Source organism: Ovis aries, chromosome 11 (assembly GCF_016772045.2).
Source record: "Ovis aries strain OAR_USU_Benz2616 breed Rambouillet chromosome 11, ARS-UI_Ramb_v3.0, whole genome shotgun sequence".
Taxonomy (NCBI): domain Eukaryota; kingdom Metazoa; phylum Chordata; class Mammalia; order Artiodactyla; family Bovidae; genus Ovis; species Ovis aries.
The window spans coordinates 58,695,544-58,718,237 of NC_056064.1; the positions used below are offsets into that span (position 1 = coordinate 58,695,544).

The 22,694-nt window shown below is 43.6% G+C and overlaps 1 long non-coding RNA gene across 1 annotated transcript in view; it reads left to right on the forward strand.

The window, feature by feature from the left end:
* LOC132657316 (uncharacterized) overlaps positions 1–13,478 on the forward strand; it is a 50,518-nt gene extending 37,040 nt beyond the window's left edge. The window contains exon 3 of the long non-coding RNA XR_009595302.1: positions 13,100–13,478. This is a non-coding gene — a long non-coding RNA (uncharacterized LOC132657316). The remainder of the gene's footprint in view (positions 1–13,099) is intronic.
* Positions 13,479–22,694: the final 9,216 nt, after the last annotated feature.

The following is a 22,694-nucleotide window of genomic DNA, read 5'->3' on the forward strand; positions in this document are numbered from 1 at the left end:
GGGGCACCTCATCGTCGTAGGTCACAGCTACGACCCAGGACTTGGTGCCTAGTGGTATCAGTTACTCAGTCCTGTCTGAATCTCTGCGACCCTGTGGACTGTAGCCCTCCAGGCTCCTCTGTCCCTGGGATTCTCCAGACACGAATCCTGAAATGCTACAAATAGTTGTCCAGTGGGTGAACGAGTGAATGAACCCTCAGTTTATGGGTATTCTCAGCCTACAGATGTATATTGGAGGAGGGCATGGCAACCCACTCCAGGATTCTTGCCTGGAGAATCCCATGGACAGAGGAGTCTGGGGGGCTACAGTCCACGCGGTTTCCAGGAGTCGGGCACGGCTGAGCACGCGTGCACACACGCACAGACACGTGCTCTTCTTTTCCTTGCAGACTCTGGTAGAGGGAATAAAAATGTTTTTAATAATGAAACCGAGCCGCCGCCAGGCTGAATGAGGCGCGTCCCCGGCTACCGTCGGGTTCTCCGTGTTCACAGCGCCGCTTTGCCCAGATGGTGCTAGGGCCTGCTTTTCCTTTCCAAGCACAGCCCAGCCTCTCGGGCGTTCCAAACCGCTTGGAAGTGGAACGTTAAATCTGGGGGTGGGTACGTCTGTGTAATTTCTTTCATTTCTATAAGGTTCTGGTGGCTTTTGCCTTTTTTTTTTTTACCCCCTAGGCCACAGATCAGCTTAACAATTGCAAATCAGCTTCAGAGGTTTTCCCTAAAAGAAAGGGGGCGGGGGGAAGATGGCAAGTTTGAACAGGCAAGGCCTGGTGAAAGTCTCTTTGTTTGATGTCTTAAATGTTCTCTCAGCTTTTAACTACTCTCTTTTCTTTGAATCAATAAAAATCTGTATGTATATATATGTATCTATATACATATATATATATACACACACATACATACACACACATATATATCCTTGGGTCTCGAAGATCCCTTGGAGGAGGGCATGGCAACCCACTCCAGTATTCTTGCCTGGAGAATCCCATGGGCAGAGGAGCCTGGTGGGCTACAGTCCATGGGGTTGCAAAGAGTCAGACCTACTGAAGCTAGTTAGCATACAGCACGCATATGTACACACATACCCAAACATATACAGGCCTCATATGTATGATACACATGTCTCAAATATTATAAGAATAACATTATATGTATATATAAGTCTGGTCCCTAAATATGCGCATTTATGTATCTGCATATTTGCTCCATCAAATTGTCACAGGAACCAGAGGACGCGGTGCCCCCTTCCTGTCTAATCCCCATCAAGACTGTCCTGCGTGTACATGTGTGTATGTTTCAATACAAATTCCCAAAGGAGGGAGGGAAAGGAGTGCAGTATAAATAAGCAAATGACCAATTGACTTAGCAAATCTGTATTTAGCTGGCCTCTGGTTTTATTTTTGAGAACCACTTTCCTTGTTTTGACTTGAAACGATGCCACCAAAACATATTACAGAAACATTGCGCTTTGCAAAACAGAACAAGTCCAGTGAGCCTCCCCAAGTGTAAACAGAAATCTTGTTTGGATGAACTGTTTTTAAGAATCCAAATTAAACCAAAGGGCATCCTTCTAAAGTGCATGTGTGTTTCCCTTAAGTGCTAAAACTTATATTATGTTCCTACGATTCTTTTTTATCCCAAGTGTTCCAGTCAGGCTGTGTGTGTGTGTTTTTCTTTTTTCAAGCTGTCCCGACTATGAATTGTTTTCATACATTTAGCAAACATGATCCTAGAGCTGCTGGTGATAACAGAAGGCATCTGTGTGTTGGGCGTGCTTCAGTATCTCTAAGGAATTGATGTCAGCACCCCTAGGGAGCTGATGTTGGCATTGGCAGCACAGAGATTGCTGGACACCATTTGGGTGCCCCCCCCCCTTGATGAAAGTGAAAGAGGAGAGTGAAAAAGTTGGCTTAAAGCTCAACATTCAGAAAACAAAGATCGTGGCATCCGGTCCCATCACTTCATGGGAAATAGATGGGAAACAGTGGAAACAGTGACAGACTTTATATTTGGGGGCTCCAAAATCACTGCAGATGGTGACTGCAGCCATGAAATTAAAAGATGCTTACTCATTGGAAGGAAAGTTATGACCAACCTAGATAACATATTCAGAAGCAGAGACATTACTTTGCCAACAAAGGTCCATCTAGTCAAGGCTATGGTTTTTCCAGTGGTCATGTATGGATGTGAGAGTTGGACTGTGAAGAAGGCTGAGCACTGAAGAATTGATGCTTTTGAACTGTGGTGTTGGAGAAGACTCTTGAGAGTCCCTTGGACTGCAAGGAGATCCAACCAGTCCATTCTGAAGGAGATCAACCCTGGAATTTCTTTGGAAGGAATGATGCTAAAACTGAAGCTCCAGTACTTTGGCCACCTCACGGGAAGAGTTGACTCATTGGAAAAGACTCTGATGCTGGGAGGGATTGGGGGCAGGAGGAGAAGGGGATGGCAGAGGATGAGATGGCTGGATGGCATCACTGACTCGATGGACGTGAGTCTGAGTGAACTCCAGAAATTGGTGATGGACAGGGAGGCCTGCGTGCTGCGATTCATGGGGTCGAGAAGAGTCGGACACAACTTAGAGACTGAACTGAACTGTGAGTGAAGACGGGCGAACTCCTAGCATCCATTTGCCAGAAGTTAGATCAATTCGGTGCTTTCTACCCCGAGTACAGTTTACCTAAGCGCCCATATCACACCTGCCGTCACACATGCCTTGAGCTTCTCTTCTCTGCAAACCATGATTGGCGACAACACCACATCCTGAGGTTAGGTTCCTGCATGTGCAAGCGTGCGTGCTAAGTCACTTCAACTGTGTCCGACTCTTTGCACCAGTCTCCTCCGTCCATGCGATTCTCCAGGCAAGAATGCTGGCGTGGGTTGCCATGCCCTCCTCCAGGGGATCTTCCCAACGCAGGGATCAGGCCCCTGTCTCATGTCTCCTGCATTGTCAGACGGGTTCTTGACCGCTAGTGCTGCCTGTAAAGCCTGGGCTGAGCATTCTTTGTCATTCGTCTCTGAGGAGGTGGGGTGTGAGTAACAGCTCTAGGCACAAACATTTTCAAAAGAAGCCCAGCTGCCTGTTCTGGATTGACCCGGAATGGAGACAGCGTGAGCTTGAGCACGAACTCAGTCACCTCCGACTCTCTGAGGCCCCCTGGGCTGCAGTCCTCTAGGCTTCTCTGGCCGTGGAGTTTTCCAGGCAAGAAGACGAGTGGGTTCCCATTCCCTTCTGCAGGGGATCTTCCCAACCCAGGGATTGAACCTGTGTCTCCTCCTCTGGCAGGCAGGATCTTTACCATTGCACCACCTGGGAAACCCAGCATGATATCAAATCAGCTTGTGTCTTGAAGGTCAAAGAATAGGAAATTAATCTACTTTTCTAAAGTCCATTGATCTGTCTGTGCTTGCCTATTTTGCACTTGGCAAGCACATTGACTTGCCTTTACACCTGAGATGGACCCTCAGAAAGAAGGATGGAGACACGAGGAGGAAAATACCACTTTCCTTTCCTGGGTGGCCCTCACCCTCGCATCCCCACCTCTCTCTCTGAATGCAGCAAGCTCAGAGGGCTTCGCCCAGCCTTCTCAAGCAGTGCTTGCTGTGTGGAGCCCTACGGAGGGGGCGGCTGGAATGTGGGTGACATTTCTCTGAGATAAGTTCAGTTCTGGCCCATCATCCCCCCACGATCTGAAGCTAGTTCGCTGTTGTACGGAGATCAGGGCAGTAAGCACATGACTTCTGGCTGCCTTGCTAATCACCAGTGGCTACTAGAGACTGTGCCGAGGAAGTCTGCCCCTGCTCTTGCCTCCTGTGGGCAAAATGGTGTGAAAAGAGACAAGAGGTAAAGGAATCTAGTTCCTTTAAGAAACATCACCGGTTACACATCCCCATGGGTGTCGTCCCCTTCAACCCAGACTCTTTAAGGTTTATTATTCACAAGCATTTGGGGCCCTCCCTTCCCCCACTTTTTCAGTATTGCCCTTAGAGCCTGAAGCACATTCCTTAAATATTTTAGTATCTGCGGGCATATTTGACTTTGCCCACAGTTAATTATCTTTCCAAGCCTCAGCTGGGGAATCCCATTCAGATCTCAGCATTATAGCTGCAGGCCCAGAAAGTCATGGGACTAGTTGTTTTCACATGTATCATAAGATGTTTCTCAAAACCCAGGAGGATCGGGAGTATGGCCTGGGAATGTCTGGGGTGTCTTCATCACTGACATGAACGCAGAGATTCTCTGCGCCATAAGGCTGGGCCGGAATGTGCATCGCCGAGGTCTGGGTTCGGCCGGCTTGGCTCCACAAGGTGCGGTTCTGTTCAGAGGGGGAAAGTTGGTAGGCTCCTGTCTTCCTGATCTTCCTAAACAGTGCCTGTGCGGTAACGACAGACGGGAGGAAAGGGAGCTAGGACAGAGAAGAAAAGAGGAGGAAACGGGGAGAGAGAGAAAGGGGGTCTCGACAGAGTGCTGGTGGGAAGGCGGGGAGAGATCGGTCAGCAACAGCCCTTGCATCTTACTCAGTAGCATCGCTTCCAAGCCGTCCTCCCGGAATTTGGGGACTGGTTTGGGTGATGGTTAATCTTACGTGTCAGAGATGACCAGGCTGCAGGGTTCCAGATCACTGGGAAAACATTATTCTGGATGTTTCCATGAGAGTGTTTCTGGATGAGTTTAACGTTTAAGGAAGATGGCCCTCCCTGTTGTGGGTGGGCCTCATCCGATCAGTTGAAAGACTGAACAGGACATAGAAGGTGACTTTCGCCTGAATAAGAGGGAACGCCTCCTCCTGACTGCCTTAAGCAGGGGCCTCATTGTTCTCATTCTGGCTTTTTGTTTTTTTTTTGTTTCCTGCTTTTAGATTCAAACTGCAACTCCAGCTCTTGCTGGGTTTCAATCCTGCTGGACTGAAACCAACCCCATTGACGCTCCTGAGTCTAAAGCTCAAAGGTCACAAATCTTGGGACTTTTCAGCTTTTATAGTCATGTGAGCCATTCCCTCATCCGTAGTGGCTGAGATGGTAAAGAATCCGCGGGTTGATGCAGGAGACCTGGGTTTGATCCCTGGGTCGGGAAGATCCCTTGGAGAAGGAAATGGCAACCCACTCCAGTATTCTTGCCTGGGAAATCCCATGGACAGAGGAGCCTACTGGGCTGCAGTCCACGGGGTCTCAAAGAGTCAGACATGACTGAGTAACACTTTCACTTTACTTTGATCCCTCATAACGGGACTACAGTCCATGGGATTGCAGAGTCGGACATGACCAAGCAACTAACGCACTCATAACAAAGCTCTGTGGAGAGATGGATACAGATAGAGACAGATGCAGATTCAGAGACAGACGTGTGTGTGCTTCTGAAGCTCTGAAGAACTGACTCACCCAGTGTGGCTACTTATAATGACCTTGTGTTCTGGAGCTTTGCAAACCTTGCCCTTCATCAATCTCCATCACCATATTAATGAATCTTTGCAGGAGAGAAACTCTAATCTATTGTCAGAAGGGGTAGGGGAAGTGGGGGTGGGCAAAGAACAGGACCAGCGAGAGCTGATTGTGATTGCCCCGTCGGTACCCGGGGGGCCCGGGGATTAGCGTCATCAGCAGGTGGCTGGGGAGGGCCATCTGAACCGGAAGAATCTTCTCCCTCACCCTCGCCCCCTGCGCCCCTATTCTGTTGGGGATCATTACAGATTTTTTAACTCTAACTGTGGAAACCAATGCAGCTGCTCTTTGTAATTGTTTGTGAAACTGAGTTAAAGGGAGGTTGCTGCGGCGCTGCAGGTGCAATCATTAGATGCGGCGATGCTGTGTAATTGACCTCATTTCCATGTGAATGTCCGTGGCTTACGCGGCGCTCGGAGAGCTCCGCCATGATCATTACACGTACAGTCAATCCAATTAGACAAAGGTTCCCACACTTAGGGAGGGATGGGCACAGCCCACGAGGCTAGGCCTCTCTCAAGGTCTCTAGTTAAACGTCTCAAAATAAACAACGGTGGCCTAATTAATAGTATGGCAGGGCCAGAGGGACACGCCAAGGAGCTACTTATGCGTCTGGAGCCCCGTCCTGCGGAGCCGCTGAACAGAATCTGCCTTTGTCCACACTTTACGCGGCTTAGAGATGTTCACGGTTGGGGGAGGGAGATCTGGTGAGTAGCCCCCATCCTGTCTCTCAGCACCAACTCCAGTTGCCCAAGAAGAACCAAAACGCCTAGATGGCCTTATTTTGGTTTATTTTAGCCCCTTTATGATCTTGGAACAGTTAGAACTTGTTTTAACAGCTTTTTTGTTGTTGTTGTTAAAAAAAATTTAAAAAGATGGTTCTCAAAAGAAAGTTGATGGGATGGGTGGTTTTCCACAATATTTTCTCAAAGCTGCAGCTAGAGGGCACCATTGGGGGATGTTTTCCCTGGGTGTCCCAGTTTTGTTGACTACCTTTTCTTCTCAAACTCTGCAGTACTGCCCAGGAGACATCTTGCTGTAAACATTTTGCCGTAACATCTGTGCTCTGCATGTCCTCCTTTCTCAAGTCGGTAGTGAGCTCCTTGAAGGTAGACAGTGTGTCTTAGAATTCTGTTATGTCTCCAGAGATGGCTAGCCGCGTGCTGGCCACTTCAGGGGAGCCCAGTAAACGCTTGGGGGTAACTGACTAGGGCTTCCCAGGTGGCGCTGGTGGTAAAGAACCCACCTGCCAATGCAGGAAACATAAGAGACGTGGGTTCGATCCCTGGGTCGGGAAGATCCCCTGGAGAAGGAAATGGCAACCCACTCCAGTATTCTTGCCTGGGACATTCTAAGGACAGAGGAGCCTGATGGGCTACAGTCCATGGGGTCGCACAGAGTCGGACACGACTAAAGTGACTTAACACACAGCAAACACAGCTAGATGAAAAGAACCACTATTTGTCAAATAATGGCAAGAATAATGGCTTTGTATATCAGCCTCTACACAGAACACGTCAGTGACTGAATCTCCAAAAATGCAGATTGGTGATAAAGGAAGTTAGGAAAAAGTAAAAAGTAAGGTAATAAACTACAGCCCCTGAAAGAATGAAGCCACATGGTGTTACTGTGCTCAACATTAGACCTGGCTACTGAAATTGTGATACGTGGACCGGCTGCATCCATGTCACCTGCAGTTTGCCAGAAATCCAGAACCTCAGGCCCACCGCAGGTCCACTGAGTGAAACCAACATTTCAGGTGCTTCTTACAGACTTTGGGGTTTGAATGTGTAGCGGGTCTCGGCGACTGTCAGCTCAGCGTTGAGTGTCTCATGAGAGTACGGAGCTGTCCTGGGTGCTCCCAGCTCTTGCTCATCCTTCTTTTCCTTTCTCCATCTTCTGCCATCACTCTCTAGATTTTTAAACATGAAACCATATCTCAGAGTCATCGGTGTGGTTTCCCCTGCTCTCTCTCTCTCCATGACTTTCATGTGTCTGTACCCTCTTACTTAGGCGTCTGTACTGAATTCAGGGGTCCCTTCTAGGAAGCGTCTCCAAGTCTTTCAGGCTGGCTGGGTGCCAGGTTTTCCCTCTTTTTCATTTTTCACACTTACTGGATCCTATAAACACTTATTGACTTGTTGAGATGTCCGCCTGCCCGTTAGACTCGGAGGACACAATGATTCGCACGCACCTGGTGTGTGAATGGTATTAGGGTGAAGCAGGAAGAAAACCCTTTGATTCCACCCTGGGAAGCTGCACGCGCCAATTAGTGTTCTCGGATATTTTGATTGGCTGTAGCACTGTCTCTCATTCTTTCACAGATTCCACCGTTGACTGCAGGAAAAGACATATAAAGCACAGTCTCTGTCCTCAAGGAAGTTAAAATCTCACAGTGTGAGGCTCCACATTTATTATTTTTTAGCGTTTTGGCAGGGTTTCTTAAAGCTAACTGGCTATATATTGAAATTGTTTGTAGAGCTTTTAAGAAAGCTAGGATTTCTAGGGCCCATTCCAGAACAATTAAAATGGAATCGCTATAGATGAGGCTCAAACACAGGCATTTAAAAAATCTCTCTAGGTGATTCTAAAGTGTGGTTACAGGGGGAAATCACTCACCGAAAAGATTAGTGGGAGTTAAACTATTGCAGTTAAAATAAGCTTGGGCAGTAGCTTCTGACTGTGTGTCTCACAAAGCAGGCTCGGGAGCAGCCAGACGGACTCTGGACTCCTCACCCCCAGTCTTAACTTGAACAGCATCTATTTTAAGGCTCTATGTATGTTTGATTTCTCTGAAGGATTTCTTTGAAGAAAGGATTTTGCTGCTGTTGGGGGAAAATGAAAGCCCCAGAAGCACTGCTTTAGAGAGCACCCAAAGATGATACAATATGGATTAATTTATCGCTTCTTTTTCTGTTGTTTCCCTTTGTCTTTCTGTCTTGATTCAGGATGTTGTCTTCTTAAAAGAAAGGCTGCCCACCGCGCCACTCAGCTCCTGAAGGCTCACTGTTGTTTAGTTGCTCCTGTCGTGTCTGGCTTTTTGTGACCCCATGGACTGTAGCCTGCCAGGTTCCTCTGTCCACGGGATTCTCCAGGCAAGGATACTAGAGTGGGTGGCCGTTCCCTTCTCCAGGGGATCTTCCCCGCCCTGGGGTCCAGCCTGTGTCCTCTTCATCAGCGGCGGATTCTTTCCTTCTACGTCACTAGGGAAGCCCCCGAGAGCATGCAGGAGGGTTAAGTGACCCATTCTCAGGCAGTGGTTTGAGGGAAAAGAATGTGAAACACTGAGATGATTTCAACCTAACAAAATGAAGGGTAAAAAAGGGACTTCCATGGTGGTCCAGGAGTTTAGACTCTTCGCTTCCCTTGCAGGGGGAAGGGTTCAATCCCTAGTCAGGAAACTAAGATTCCACGTGCTGCACAGGCCCCCCCAAATCCAACCAACCAAACAAAAGCAAACAATAAAAACAATAAAATGGTTCGGTGTAAAAACAATATTAGACATTAAATAATAACACAGACGCTTACTCCTTGGAAGGAAAGTTAAGACCAACCTAGATAGCATATTCAAAAGCAGAGACATTACTTTGCCAACGAAGGTCCATCTAGTCAAGGCTATGGTTTTTCCTGTGGTCATGTATGGATGTGAGAGTTGGACTGGTGAAGAAAGCTGAGTGCTGAAGAATTGATGCTTTTGAACTGTGGTGTTGGAGAAGACTCTTGAGAGTCCCTTGGACTGCAAGGAAATCCAACCAGTCCATCCTAAAGGAGATCAGTCCTGGGTGTTCTTTGGAAGGACTGATGCTAAAGCTGAAGCTCCAATACTTTGGCCACCTGATGGGAAGAGTTGACTCATTGGAAAAGACTCTGATGCTGGGAGGGCTTGGGGGCAGGAGGAGAAGGGGACAGCAGAGGATGAGATGGCTGGATGGCATCACCGACTCGATGGACAAGAGTTTGGGTGAACTCTGGGAGTTGGTGATGGACAGGGAGACCTGGTGTGCTGCAATTCATGGGGTCTCAAAGAGTCAGACACAACTGAGCAACTGAACTGAACTGAATAACACAGGGTAGTTCAAAACTATTCTATTTTTATTTATTTCTTCTATCACAGTTAAACAGCTGTTACATATAAAGTGTTAGTTGCTCAATCATGTCCAACTCTTTGTGACCACTGGACTGTAGCTCGCCAGGCTCCCCTTTCCATGGAATTCTCCAGGCAAGAGTACTGGAGTGGGTTGCCATTTCCTTCTCCAGGGGATCTTCCCGACCCAGGGATTGAACCCAGGCCTCCTATATTGCAGGCAGATTCTTTCCTGTCTGAGTCACCAGAGTTGCAGACAATGGGGTCTTGAAGAATTGGACATAACTGGATGACTGAACAACACATATATAAAATATGGCTTTTAAATACAGAGTCTTATGTATAATATTATAGAACTGATATTATATGATGTACATATGGACTATCTAACGTGTAATATGTCATGTATATATACACAGTCTAACTATAGTTGACTAGAATGAGGTTTTGTCCAACTGTTAGGAGGTAGTTCCAGGAATCCCGTTTTTTCCACATTTCTTTCAGATATTTTTTAAAGAATATTTTTGAGATATCTGAAGCAAAAATGGCAGAAGTTTTCATCTTCTTGGTGGTCACTAAAAGGTGATTGTTAAGGATTACCTAGATGCTTAGAATAGGTAATAATTAATAACAAATAACAATAGATAACAAAAAATAACAAGTAAAATAACAATAAATAACAAAAGAAACGACCAAGAAAGATTCATATTGGCATGCTATTGACTTCCCTGATGACTCAGCAGCAAAGAATTTGCCTGCCAATACAAGAGATGCAGGTTTGACCCCTGGGTCGGGAAGATCCCCTGGAGGAGGGCCTGGCACCCCACGCCAGCATTCTTGCCTGGAGAATCCCACGGACAGAGGAGCCTGGCGGGCCACAGTCCGTGTGTGCAAAGAGTCGGACGTGACTGAGCAACTAAACACAGCAACAAATAACAAAACAAGAGAAACAAGCAAGAAAGATTCCTGTTGGCACAATACTGGTAAAAAATTAAAATCAGGACAGCCATGTTTATCACCTAATGTGGCAACCGTCAGCTTCCGGCTAAGAGTCTGTAACCTGTAGTTGACCCTCTCCGCCCGTTCTGTCCGTGGGAATCTGTTTCTGCAGGACAAGCCAAGGCAAGTCTAGAGAGATTCCTGTAGAGGAGTGTAGGACAACCCTGATTCAGGAAAGTCTGAACTCCCTGTCGGGCACTGCAGTGCTTGCCCGGTAGGAACGAGATGGTGAGATGGTGAAAGCTGCATGGTGGGTATTTAATGCTCCCCGTTAACTTGGTATCCTGCTCGTCCCTACTTTAATGCCTCCGAAGGCAGCCCTCATAACGAACTTCAACGGCTGGATACCCATTGTCCTCTGGAAAAATATGTTAAGTCAGAAACTTAAGTATCCTATTAAATTTGGTAATTCTTGTAAGGTGACCATTTGTCCATCAAGGCTCAAAGATATCCTGTAGCAATGCCTACAACTTGGGACTTAAGCCACGGTGAGTGTGCGGTCCAATTACTGAAAGTACTAATTACCTTCATAAAATAGTTGGGGTTGCAGGGGAAAAAAACCCGAGGGTAGATATAATTTAGTTTCTTTCCGTCGGCCCATGTAAGCCCAACCTGGGAAAATAAAAGCTAGGCAACACGTCTTGGTTGGTCCTGGTATTTCTTTCCTGATCCATAATTGCTAATTCACTTAAGTAAAAACAATATTTGGTCTCACAGGTGCCAACCCAAGTAAGCCGTTGCTTTGCTTGGAGTGGTTGAAAAAATACAATTACATTACATTGGTGAACGTTTCTGCTTCTTGAAAGAATGCAGTTAACATTTGGAAAATGACTTGCTGCTGGATAACGTCAGTCTCCTAGATCTAGGAGAAAAAAAAACTGTGAATAATAAGACATGCATTTCTGAAAGCGCTGAACTGTATCCCATAGAGAGGGACCTGGTCTTGATACAAAAGAATCAGCTTTAATCATAACTTTTGCCTGTTTTAACTGGAACTTCCTGATGCCTCCTATTGCAATCACCTGTGGATACATTGTGCTTGCTTGTCCACTCCCTGGGAAGAAACATCCACTCTTTTAGGAAACGCATTTCCTCAAACAGTTAGTACTCTTAGGTAGAAGGTATTGTGTCCGCTTTAGCCAATGTCCCTAAAAGTCTGCATTTTATAGGTTGCAGCAGTTCATTTGATAATTTGATCTGTGGTAAGATTGAAAAGTAACATTGCTATTAGTTCCTGGATAATAAAGCCATTTTGGAATCAGCATTCATGGAGAGGGGACCAGCATTTTAAAATAAGAATGTCTAAACAAGTTTACTGGCTCTATTTGTAGACTCGTATGTTTACATCTGTATTAAGACTCTGCATCTCCCATTATGAAAAGAGTCAGGGATGGACTATGCATATGAAATGCTCTAAATGCGGTTTGTCATTGTTTAGTTGCTCAGGCGTGTCTGACTCTGTGCAACCTCATGGACTGCAGCCCACCAGGCTCCTCTGTCCATGGGATTCTCCAGGCAAGAATACTGGAGTGGGCTGCCAGTCCCTTCTCCAGGGGACCTTCCTGGCTCAGGGATTGAGCCTGGGTCTCCTGCATTGCAGGTGAATTCTTTACCATCTGAGCTACCAGGGAAGCCCAATTAACTAGAAGAAAACAGGCATCTTATTCGGGGAATGGCCACATGAACACACATATTTTTTCTAGCCACAGCTATGCTGTCTCATTGCTGGCTCATCTATGTCCAGGTCTGTCTAATCTATGCCAATATTTGTATTAATAGGTAAAAATATATGTACTAGTTTAAGACAAGAAAAACTAATTTCAACTTTATGAGTAGGAGGAAAAGCGGTCAAGTTTTAATTTTTTGTAATTACCTCATTATGTTCAGACAGACAGTGAGAGCCAGCCTTCCACAGCAAAATCAAGTTCTGAATAAAATCAGAATAATTTACTGCATTAAATAACGCTGTTTAAGGTACATTTCTTTCTTGGCAAAGCTGACACAGGTGTTCAAAGCGCATGGGCAAGTTGTCTCTCTTTTTTTTTTTTAGCAAAATATACTTAGACTGTTACTTGAGCAGGGCTGTCTGGGGAGGATGCCCAGCAAACAGGCACAGGAAACCTCGTTACTTTGATTCTACATTGCAGATCAGGCGTGTGTCCTCTGTTTGTGATCACATGTGTGTGTGATTACTGGTTACTGTGTAAAGATTCACATTTGACTATTGGACTGAGAGTAAGTCCAGATGAAAACTGACAGATTAACGCAGAATCAGACACTGTCTCATGAACGACTCCATCTAGATCCTTATTGCCATGAGGGCAAGGTGGTGAGCCTTCTATGTATCTTCTCAAAATGAACTGAGAAGCCTGGTGGGCTGCAGTCCACAGGGTCTGGAAAGAGTTGGACCCAACTGAGTGACCGAGCATATTTTAAAATGCAGCCAAAGGTCATGTGAGTATTTTGTCAATGAAGCGCCCTCTGTTGATTAATCCTAAACGCTCACCCTGGGACGTTAAATGCTCTGGTTTTGGTATCCTGGGGTCATCCTGGTAAGCTGCTCTTTCTGTACACTAGGTTGGCTGCAACTCTGTAATCCCTCCCCAAGAAGAACAACAGCTGAACCTCATCACGACCCTGTGTTTCGTGTGTCGATTCTTGCATTAGTGACGTGACATTTATTTGCTTGGTGAGCTTCTACCTGCAAGGTTAACAAGGTCAGTGCATGTCAAAAGCAGTTATTTTCATTTGAGATTTATTTCCCTATGGATAGCCTTAAGATATTCAAGTTACTAATGAGGGCATTGAAGTTAGGGCTAAGTATATTATTAGGAGAAACATAACTACCTGGAGAATAGCCATGATACATATTTCAGCCACATCAAACCCCTTTTAGGAAGGCAGGAAGTGTAAGTGTAGGGGTGTGTGTGTGTGTGTGTGTGTGTGCACGTGTGTATGAGAGAGAGAGAAATTGGACTCCTGTGTGTATTCGTGAACACAAAACCAAGGGTATATACTTTATTTTTTTGATGTTTTGGTCTTTCTGTAAGAGAGTTCTTGGTTTTTACCCTATTCTAGCACTAATTGTAATCTGTCTAAAATTATAAGATGATTTTATTCTTATCCACCCGGTTTGATCTAAATAGGTCTGTCTACGTCACTAGACGGTACAACACTCCGAGGTGAAAGTGCCACTTGGGAATATGTATATCCCTCATTCCACCCCTTCCCAGCCTCCTTCTCTGTCTTTCACAGTTTTGACTCACATCTTGTAAACATTCCAACTGGAAACACTGTGAGTGGTGCTTCTCTAACTTCTGTGCACCCGAGAGGAGGTCTCAGTTCTGTGCAGATCTGGACTCAGGAGGTCTGGGCTGGGGTCCTGCTCCTTTCTCACAAACGAGCTGGTCACACTGATGCTGCTCAGCTGTGGGTCACGTTTGCAGGAGCAAAGGTCTGGAATGTTTCCACTCTGGGCTCCTGATTAGCTCAGATCCATTTCTACCAAGACAATGAAATCATTCATGAAAAAAAAAAAAAAGAGTGTAATTGTTTGGGATAAGATTTGAATTCATTACGTTTGGGTGTTAATATGACTTAAAAATAATTCTACCAAGATTCACATGTGATTGTCAGGGTACTTCCCTTACAAACAATGACCAACTGTTTTTCCAACATGTAAACTCTGCTTTTAGAATTGTCCACAGGAACTGGAAGATGAGGATGTGTTTGCTCATTCACTCCTGTTACGATTCAACAATAATAAAGAAGTGCCTAAAATATCCTAAGCACTGTAGTGATGACTGTGGGGAGGGTGACATCCTTAAGTGTGCTGGGAGGCCCAAGAGGGCACAGGTTGCAAGCAAACGACTGTTTGAATAAATGAATTAAATAAATAAAAACACGTGTGCTCTGAGTGTGTCTTTTCTTAAATCAAATGAAAGCCACCGAGGCTTAAATTCGGTATCCAGTCTGAAAATGCAGTTTCTGATCGAAAATGTATGTTTATCAAGTAATGGAACTTATTTTTCTTGAATATCTTTTAACTGAATCAGCATGAACTTAGAGCTATGTTAGGAATGGCATTTATGGAATATGTTCATAGTGCCCCAAAATATCTTCTTTAAAGAAATCTATCCATGAGTAGCAGTATAATTATGGATAAATTAACTCCATTACTTCTTACTTAGATGTATTTACCTAATAACCTATGGATTTGGATGTATACATGTCTGCACACACACATATCATGTCTTATAACAAATGTAATAATACTTAATTGTTCATTGAGTATAGTGCTGGTTTATACAAATAAAAGCCTAACCTTCAGTAATTCCTAACCCACACCTCATATATAGCTTAAAAGTGAGTAACCATATAATTTACTATCTAAATCCAGATACTTTGAGCGTGGAAAGCAGCACTATTAATAGTTACCCTGGGATAAGAGGCATAAATGGGGACTATTCTGGGGAAACCAGGACAAAGATCATCTAACAGAAAGGAAGAAAAAAAAAAAACTAAATAAAAACATTCTCTGGTCTTTCAGTTTTTTCAGAATTAAGTTCTTAAAACATTGCATTTTTTTTCTGAGTATATTTGATAGAGTTCTGTCTGTATTTCAGGAAAATGATGCTGTTGGGGAAGTTCCTACTGTTTATCAGTCCTAAGGAATGAATTTTGTCTCAACTTAGGGGTACTGGGGCTTTCTGTAGGCAAAACTGGTATTTTGGAAACAATAAAAAGGCTTGATAGGGTTCTGCATTCAGCAATTTATGCTTTTAATTGAGTAGTCTTTTTTTGGAATATGAGTACTGGCCATTATAGGACTTAAAAGAAATAATTTATTTAGGATAAAATCTATAGCTTTCAAAAGTTAGAGGATGCTTCTTAATGATATATATATATGTGTATATATATATGTGTGTGTGTGTGTGTGTGTATATATATTAGATGGTTTAAGTAATCTATCTGGAAGACTTATTTGATCAGTGGTTATATTATTTATATTTATGTGTGAAAGCTTTTATGAATGCAGGGCATTATTTTATAATTTACAGCTGCGTTTGGCCAGACGCTCTTGAAAAGGGATGGCGTATGGATTCTATAGCTCTTTCATTAAATCTTGAAAAAATTATATTAAAATACGTTGAAAGAAAGAAAAAAGAATAATTCACTTGGGGTTAATAGTTTATTTCTATGGGTATAGAAAGAAAAAAACAATTTGAGTCTAGTTTTTCCCTGACTCTGGATACACAAAAGAATGAAACCTATACTTTCCACTGAAATTGAAATTCAGATTTCAGTTGGAAAGTTGTTTTGCTTTTAGTTCTGAATGCCCTTGCATTTCAAAATCTTTTTTTGATACTAATTTTTCAGAAAGCTAAGTTCCCCCAGTATTTGAATTTTCTGTTACCAGTGGGACTATGACACTTATACAGGTTATTTTTTCACTTCTATTTTTGAAAAAGTGCTACCCTTATGTGACTTCCTCTATTTGAAACAAGGCAGATTAAATAAATGATTAATTAAAACTACCCACGTATAATCGACATCAAAAAGACTCTGTTGATTGATGAAATTTTGTATTTCTAGTTGAAAACTTCCAGTTCAGTCTCTCTAATATCATAATGCTTCCTTCTTTTCAAATGTCAGCTTAGTCAGACTCTGGGGTCTTATTATCCTTTATCACTTTTTCTTTTTTAATCATTTTATCCTTCACAGTCTCTTCTGTTCTTTGGAAGTACAATTTCCTTTAACAAATGGAGATAATCAATTTCTTTGTCTCATTGTTTATCTCAAATTTTACTCTTCTTTCAACTTTTCTCAAGTTCAAAATACTTCACAACGTTTTTTTAAACAAGAGATTTTTATACAGTGTATAATACATCTGTATTAGGCACTAATGGGGAATTCATCCAAACTTTATAGATAATGGGCAATTTTCAGTATTGACGCTTCAAAATCCATATCTCACAGAATCTGGTTTTAAAATTAGTTGAAACAAAATTAATTGAACATAAGAAAACTGTGTGACTAAAACCATATATTTTTGAGAGAACTGAAAAAATATTTGGGGTGGCTATGACCTTTCATTTATAGGATTTGGATAAAAAGATATTTGTTCATCAGTAGACTACAAGCATTGTAAATTCTCTGAATTATTAACTTTGTTTCATCTGACCCTTTGAACTCATTTTCAATATTAGATTTTTATTTGAATTTAGTGAGATGATGCAATGGGTTTTCACAATGTTTCTGCTTTTTTGCCCTTTGTAGAGAAACTTACATATCACATATGATGATGAAATGTGTTTATCTAGGGGAGCCTTAAAGTACTTGAACTAGAAAGTTTTTTTTTAATATAAAAATTTTAAAAACTACTACTTTCAATGCATGAACAAAGAAATAGCTCTTAGTATTTTGCCCAAGTTTTTGAGATTTGCCTAGAAACCCCTGGGAGAAAAGACGCTATAAAAGACTGACACTATAAAAGTCAGACTATAAAAGCTAACCTTATTTGCGTTTATTAAGTCATCTAGGTGATTCCTCATCAGCTATTCTTGAAAGTTGACTAGTTTTATGCGGTTTGACCATTTTCCTTGGAATATGTCCTTCAGTTAACAAGGATTCTATTTTGAAAATGATAGTCTCTCTCTTGAAACCTCCGCATGCAGCCGATTTAGTAGACTGTGTGTGTTTTTTTTCGGGCACTGCAGAGAGTGGACCGCAGCCAACCCCGCTTGACCGACACGGGGCACTTCAGACAGGAGGCAAGGCTGCTTCATCCCCTCCCTCCTGTTCTCACAGAGCCCTGCAAAATCACACCTGGCTGCACTCTGATACCCTTAAAACGGTGTTCACAGGTTCCCGATCACTGAAACTAGTCTTCCTCTTTTTCCCTTTGTTTTCTTCTCCTTGTAATTTTGTTTATTTGGTCACTTTGGCCGCCCGGGTCTTCACACCGCACATGGCCTATTCTCCAGTTGGGGCACAGGCTTCTCGTTGCGGTGGTTCCTCCTGTTCCGTTTTGTTTTTTTCCCTTCCCGGCCTGGGACATCAATGAGAATGTTTTCCCTTTCGACAGCTTGTGCTCGTGTTGTTGCATAAGATGAGACTATATCATCGTGTCCTTTGCCCTTTATTTCCCCCCACTACCCGGGTCTTATTATTTTATTTTCCATCCCTTGTTCCTTTCCCTCTTGTCTCTGGCTTACAGTAGCTTAAGGCATGCAGGGTTTATTGTGAAGTTCTGTTATGCTTATTATTGGTACTTATGGCTGAGCACATTGGTAAAATTTACACTAAATTAACCACCTCTTATTGATGTTTTTCTTTTTCTTTTTCTTTTTAATCCCCCCCAAAATAGAGCTCAACTGTTTTGTATCCATGATACTCAGCTCTAATCACATCTTCCCATGATGTTTTGATTTAAACACATACACATCACTGTGGTCAGGAAACTATGCTCTGAGGTCTGTCAAATTTTTACTTCTTTTGGGCTTCCCCGTTTACCTTTTTAGTTCAGTTCAGTCACTCAGTCGTGTCCGAGTCTTTGTGACCCCATGGACTGTACTATGCCAGGCCTCCCTGTCCATTACCAACTCCTGGAGTTCACACAAACTCACATCCATTGAGTCAGTGATGCCATCCAACCATCTCATCCTCTGTCGTCCCCTTGTCCTCCTGCCCCCAATCCCTCCCAGCACCAGAGTCTTTTCCAATGAGTCAACTCTTCCCGTGAGGTGGCCAAACTACTGGAGTTTCAGCTTTAGCATAATTCCTTCCAAAGAACACCCAGGACTGATCTCCTTCAGAATGGACTGGTTGGATCTCCTTGCAGTCCAAGGGACTCTCAAGAGTCTTCTCCAACACCACACTTCAAAGCATCAATTCTTTGGCGCTCAGCCTTCTTCAGTCCAACTCTCACATCCATACATAGCCACAGGAAAAACCATAGCCTTGACTAGACGGACCTTTGTTGGCAAAGTAATGTCTCTGCTTTTGAATATGCTATCTAGGTTGGTCATAACTTTTCTTCCAAGGAGTAAGCGTCTTTTCATTTCATGGCTGCAATCACCATCTGCAGTGATTTTGGAGCCCCCAAAAATAAAGTCTGACACTATTTCCACTGTTTCCCCATCTGTTTCCCATAAAGTGATGGGACCAGATGCCATGACCTTCATTTTCTGAATGTTGAGCTTTAAGCCAACTTTTTCACTCTCCTCTTTCACTTTCATCAAGAGGCCCTTTAGTTCCTCTTCACTTTCTGCCATAAGGGTGGTGTCATCTGCATATCTGAGGTTATTGATATTTCTCCCAGCAATCTTGATTTCAGCTTGTGCTTCTTCCAGCCAAGCGTTTCTCATGGTGTACTCTGCATAGAAGTTAAATAAGCAGGGTGACAATATACAGCCTTGACATACTCCTTTTCCTATTTGGAACCAGTCTGTTGTTCCATGTCCAGTTCTAACTGTTGCTTCCTGACCTGCATATAGGTTTCTCCAGAGGCAGGTCAGGTGGTCTGTATTCCCATCTCTTTCAGAATTTTCCACAGTTTATTGTGATCCACACAGTCAAAGGCTTTGGCATAGTCAATGAAGCAGAAATCGATGTTTTTCTGGAACTCTCTTGCTTTTTCCATGATCCTGCAGATGTTGGCAATTTGATCTCTGGTTCCTCTGCCTTTTCTAAAACCAGCTTGAACATCTTGTACAGTCCGCCATTGATGGTCAAACAGAGCACAGATGAGCTAGTCAACCTCAGTTCTGATGTAAAGGTGGAACATGACCCAGACTACTGTTAGGGGAAAATGGTACCAGAGATTCTTCCCACCTAAGACAGGGCTCCGGATGTTCTAAGTAGTTCTCAATTTTTAATGTGTGTTCAGATCACCTTGGGATCTGATTAAAATGTCGGTATTGATGGAGGAGTTTTGGGGCCGCTTCTGAGGCAACACTGTTTTTTTATTCCTGCATGGATTCTCAAGCCTAACACTGTGCATTTTAGACTGAATCTCTCTCTCTAATGCAGGAGACCTGGGTTTGACCCCTCGGCTGGGAAGATTCCCTGGAGAAGGAACTGGCAACCCACTCTAGTATTCTTGCCCAGAGAATCCCACGGACAGTCCATGAGTTTGCAAATGAGGGACATGACTGAGCAACAAACACTTTCACTTTCTTTTCATATAGAGAGAAAAGATTTTATACACACACATATGGAATGAATTTTGTTGCAAACTGGGGACATATATATATATATATATATGTGCGTGTATTTTAAAACCATTTTCAAAGTACCTTCTGGGTTCTGGTTCTCTCTTCCCTGGATCAACTAGATGCCAACATTTCCTCCCAACAAGGCCACACAGTTGAGAAATTATTCAAGATAAACCTAACAAAAATATTTAAAGGAAAAAAAATCTAATTGTCACGGTGATCATGGGCATTGGAAGGGAGCTATTGAATAGAAGTCTTTTGCAGGAAAGCAGAGAATTTACTCTGGGGGTTGTGGATGGATATAAAGCATCAGTATCTGCATCTTCGGGGGAAGGCAATACAACCCATTCCAGTACTCTTGCCTGGAAAATACCATGGACCGAGGAGCCTGGTAGGCTGCAGTCCATGGGGTCGTGAACAGTGGGACACAACTCAGCGACTTCACTTTCACTTTTCACTTTCATGCACTGGAGAAGTGCAACCCACTCCAGTGTTCTTGCCTGGAGAATCCCCGGGACAGGGGAGCCTAGAGGGCTGCCGTCTATGGGGTCGCACAGAGTCGGACATGACTTAGCAGCAGCAGCAGCAGCAGCAGCATCGGTATATTAGTAAATGATAAAAGAACCTGTGATCCTTAGTTATATGTGTCAATTTGGCTAGTCTCTGGTGCCCCCTTGTTTAGTGAAACCATAGTCTAGATGTTGCTTTGAAGGTATTTTATTCATGATTAGCGTTTATAATCAGTTGACTTCAAGGAAAGGAAACGACCCTGGATCATATGGGTGGGCCTCATTCAATCAGTTGAATGCCTTCAGAGCAAAAACTATAGTTTCAGGCTTCCCTGGTGGCTCAGAGGGTAAAGCATCTGCCTGCAGTGTGGGAGACCTGGGTTCGATCCCTGGGTTGGGAAGATCCCCTGGAGAAGGAAATGGCAACCCACTCCAGTATTCTTGCCTGGAGAATCCCATGGACAGAGCAGCCTGATAGGCTACAGTCCACGGGGTCGCAAAGAGTCAGACACGACTGAGTGACTTTACTTCACTTCACTTTCCTAGAGAAGAGGAATTCTGCCTCAAGACTACAACACAGAAATCCTGCCTGAGTTTCCAGCCTGCTGAGATGACCTCAGATTTCAGACTCAAGTCCGCAACATCGATTCTTGCCTTGGTTTCTAGCACTCAGCCTGCCCTCCAGATTTTGAGCCTGCCAGCCACTGTCACTGCATGAGCTCCTTAGAAATAACTATGGGCAGGATCTCCTCTTGGTTCTGTTTCTCTAGAGCACCCTCACGAGTATAGTGCCCACCCCTCTTTAACCTAAGTCTTAGGCTTCCTCTCTCTCCATTCCCATGTGTGACTGTCTTCCTTAGAATATGTTAATTGAAAGAATAATACTTCAGTTCACTAAGGAATGTACCTTGCATCATTCTGCAAGGATGGTACTTATTACTGTGCATGGATGAGTCTTGGTCCCAGCACACCCCAGAGAGGCCGAAGTCCTTAGGGGTATATTCAAGAACTGGAGGAATGAGGAAAGAGGCACGAGAGAAGATAAAATATTAAAAGAATGAAATAATCAAGTGTTGCAGGATATAACCAAGTGTTCAGGATCGATCATAACCTGCTGACTTGTGATAAAGGGAAGGAGAGGTCTGGTGGTAGAACAGGATGGAGGGTTGACCTGAGGCACAGCGTTGGCATGGTTGGCATCGAGAGACAGGAGATTGTAGGGATTCAGACAGTTAAAGCGCAGGTAATGGGATGAGTCAACAAAGAGAGGTAAAAATGAGATGTTACTGATAGAAAGGAAATCCAGACTTATCAGATAATCATGCCTCAGGCCATGTACACCTAGATCTCAAGCATCAGCTGCTTGTACAGAGATGCTCCTCAGTGACTATGCAGAGAAAATATTTCCTGACAGTTGGGCCTTCCGAGAGGGAGTGTGATTTTAACATTTCAGAAGGAGGTCAAGATTCAGCAGTTCCTTCATGGTAACCCAGCACAGCATGATGTGATGGAAATTAACACCTTAAAATATACAGTGTGTGTGTGTGTGTGTGTGTGTGTGTGTGTGTGTGCATGTGTGTGTGTAAAACAGCTCCAACTGGACTTTTTAAAACCTCTGCTTCCTGCATCGTGTGACTAAGTGTGGTTAATTAAGCCAAGATCACTTTTTCCACTCCGCCCATACTTCATAAAAACCTGTTGTAATTTTTTTTCTTGATTTATTAGCCCTTTTGTATTTTTCTTTTGCAATTTGCAAAAACAATAATGACTTCAAATGAAAGGACTTTCATACCAATAGGTGACCCGATGATTTACTGATCCTTTTCACACTGTGAGAAGAGAAATCCATTACATGCTGTGGTGGGAGGGGCAGGGAAAGGGGGGCCCCTCCCAGTGGTGTTCTGTGTTTATAGTGTTGGTTGGGCTTTGGCTCCATCAGAGGTTATGGTGGGGAGGGGTGGTAAGCGATACTCCTTTGTACATATCAGTCATATTCACCAAGAAAAATGAAATATTGATTTGTGGGATCTGTTAAGATATAAGCTTGAGACTTTAGAAGGTACCCAAGTTTTATAATGTATTATATTTTGCAATTTCAAAAGTACATGTTCTGAATGGTGAAATTCATGCCTGAATCTGGCCCACAAAATAAAGCACGTTAACCAGAAACCTTTTTTACTTAGGTTTATTTTTGTCCTTTGTTGTTGTTTTTTTTAATCTATCAGTGAGTCAATCAATTAGCATTTTAGGTAGTCTACTATGGGACCAAACTGGTGATGAGGCTTATGGAGGAAACAAGGAACACGGACATGTCAAAACTAAACAACAACTACAGAAACGTTGGGATTCATTCCAACTCTTTTAGGGTCAACCCGAGGGAATGGCTACCCACTCCAGTACTCTTGCCTGGGAAATCCCATGGACGGAGGAGCCTGGGGGGCTGCA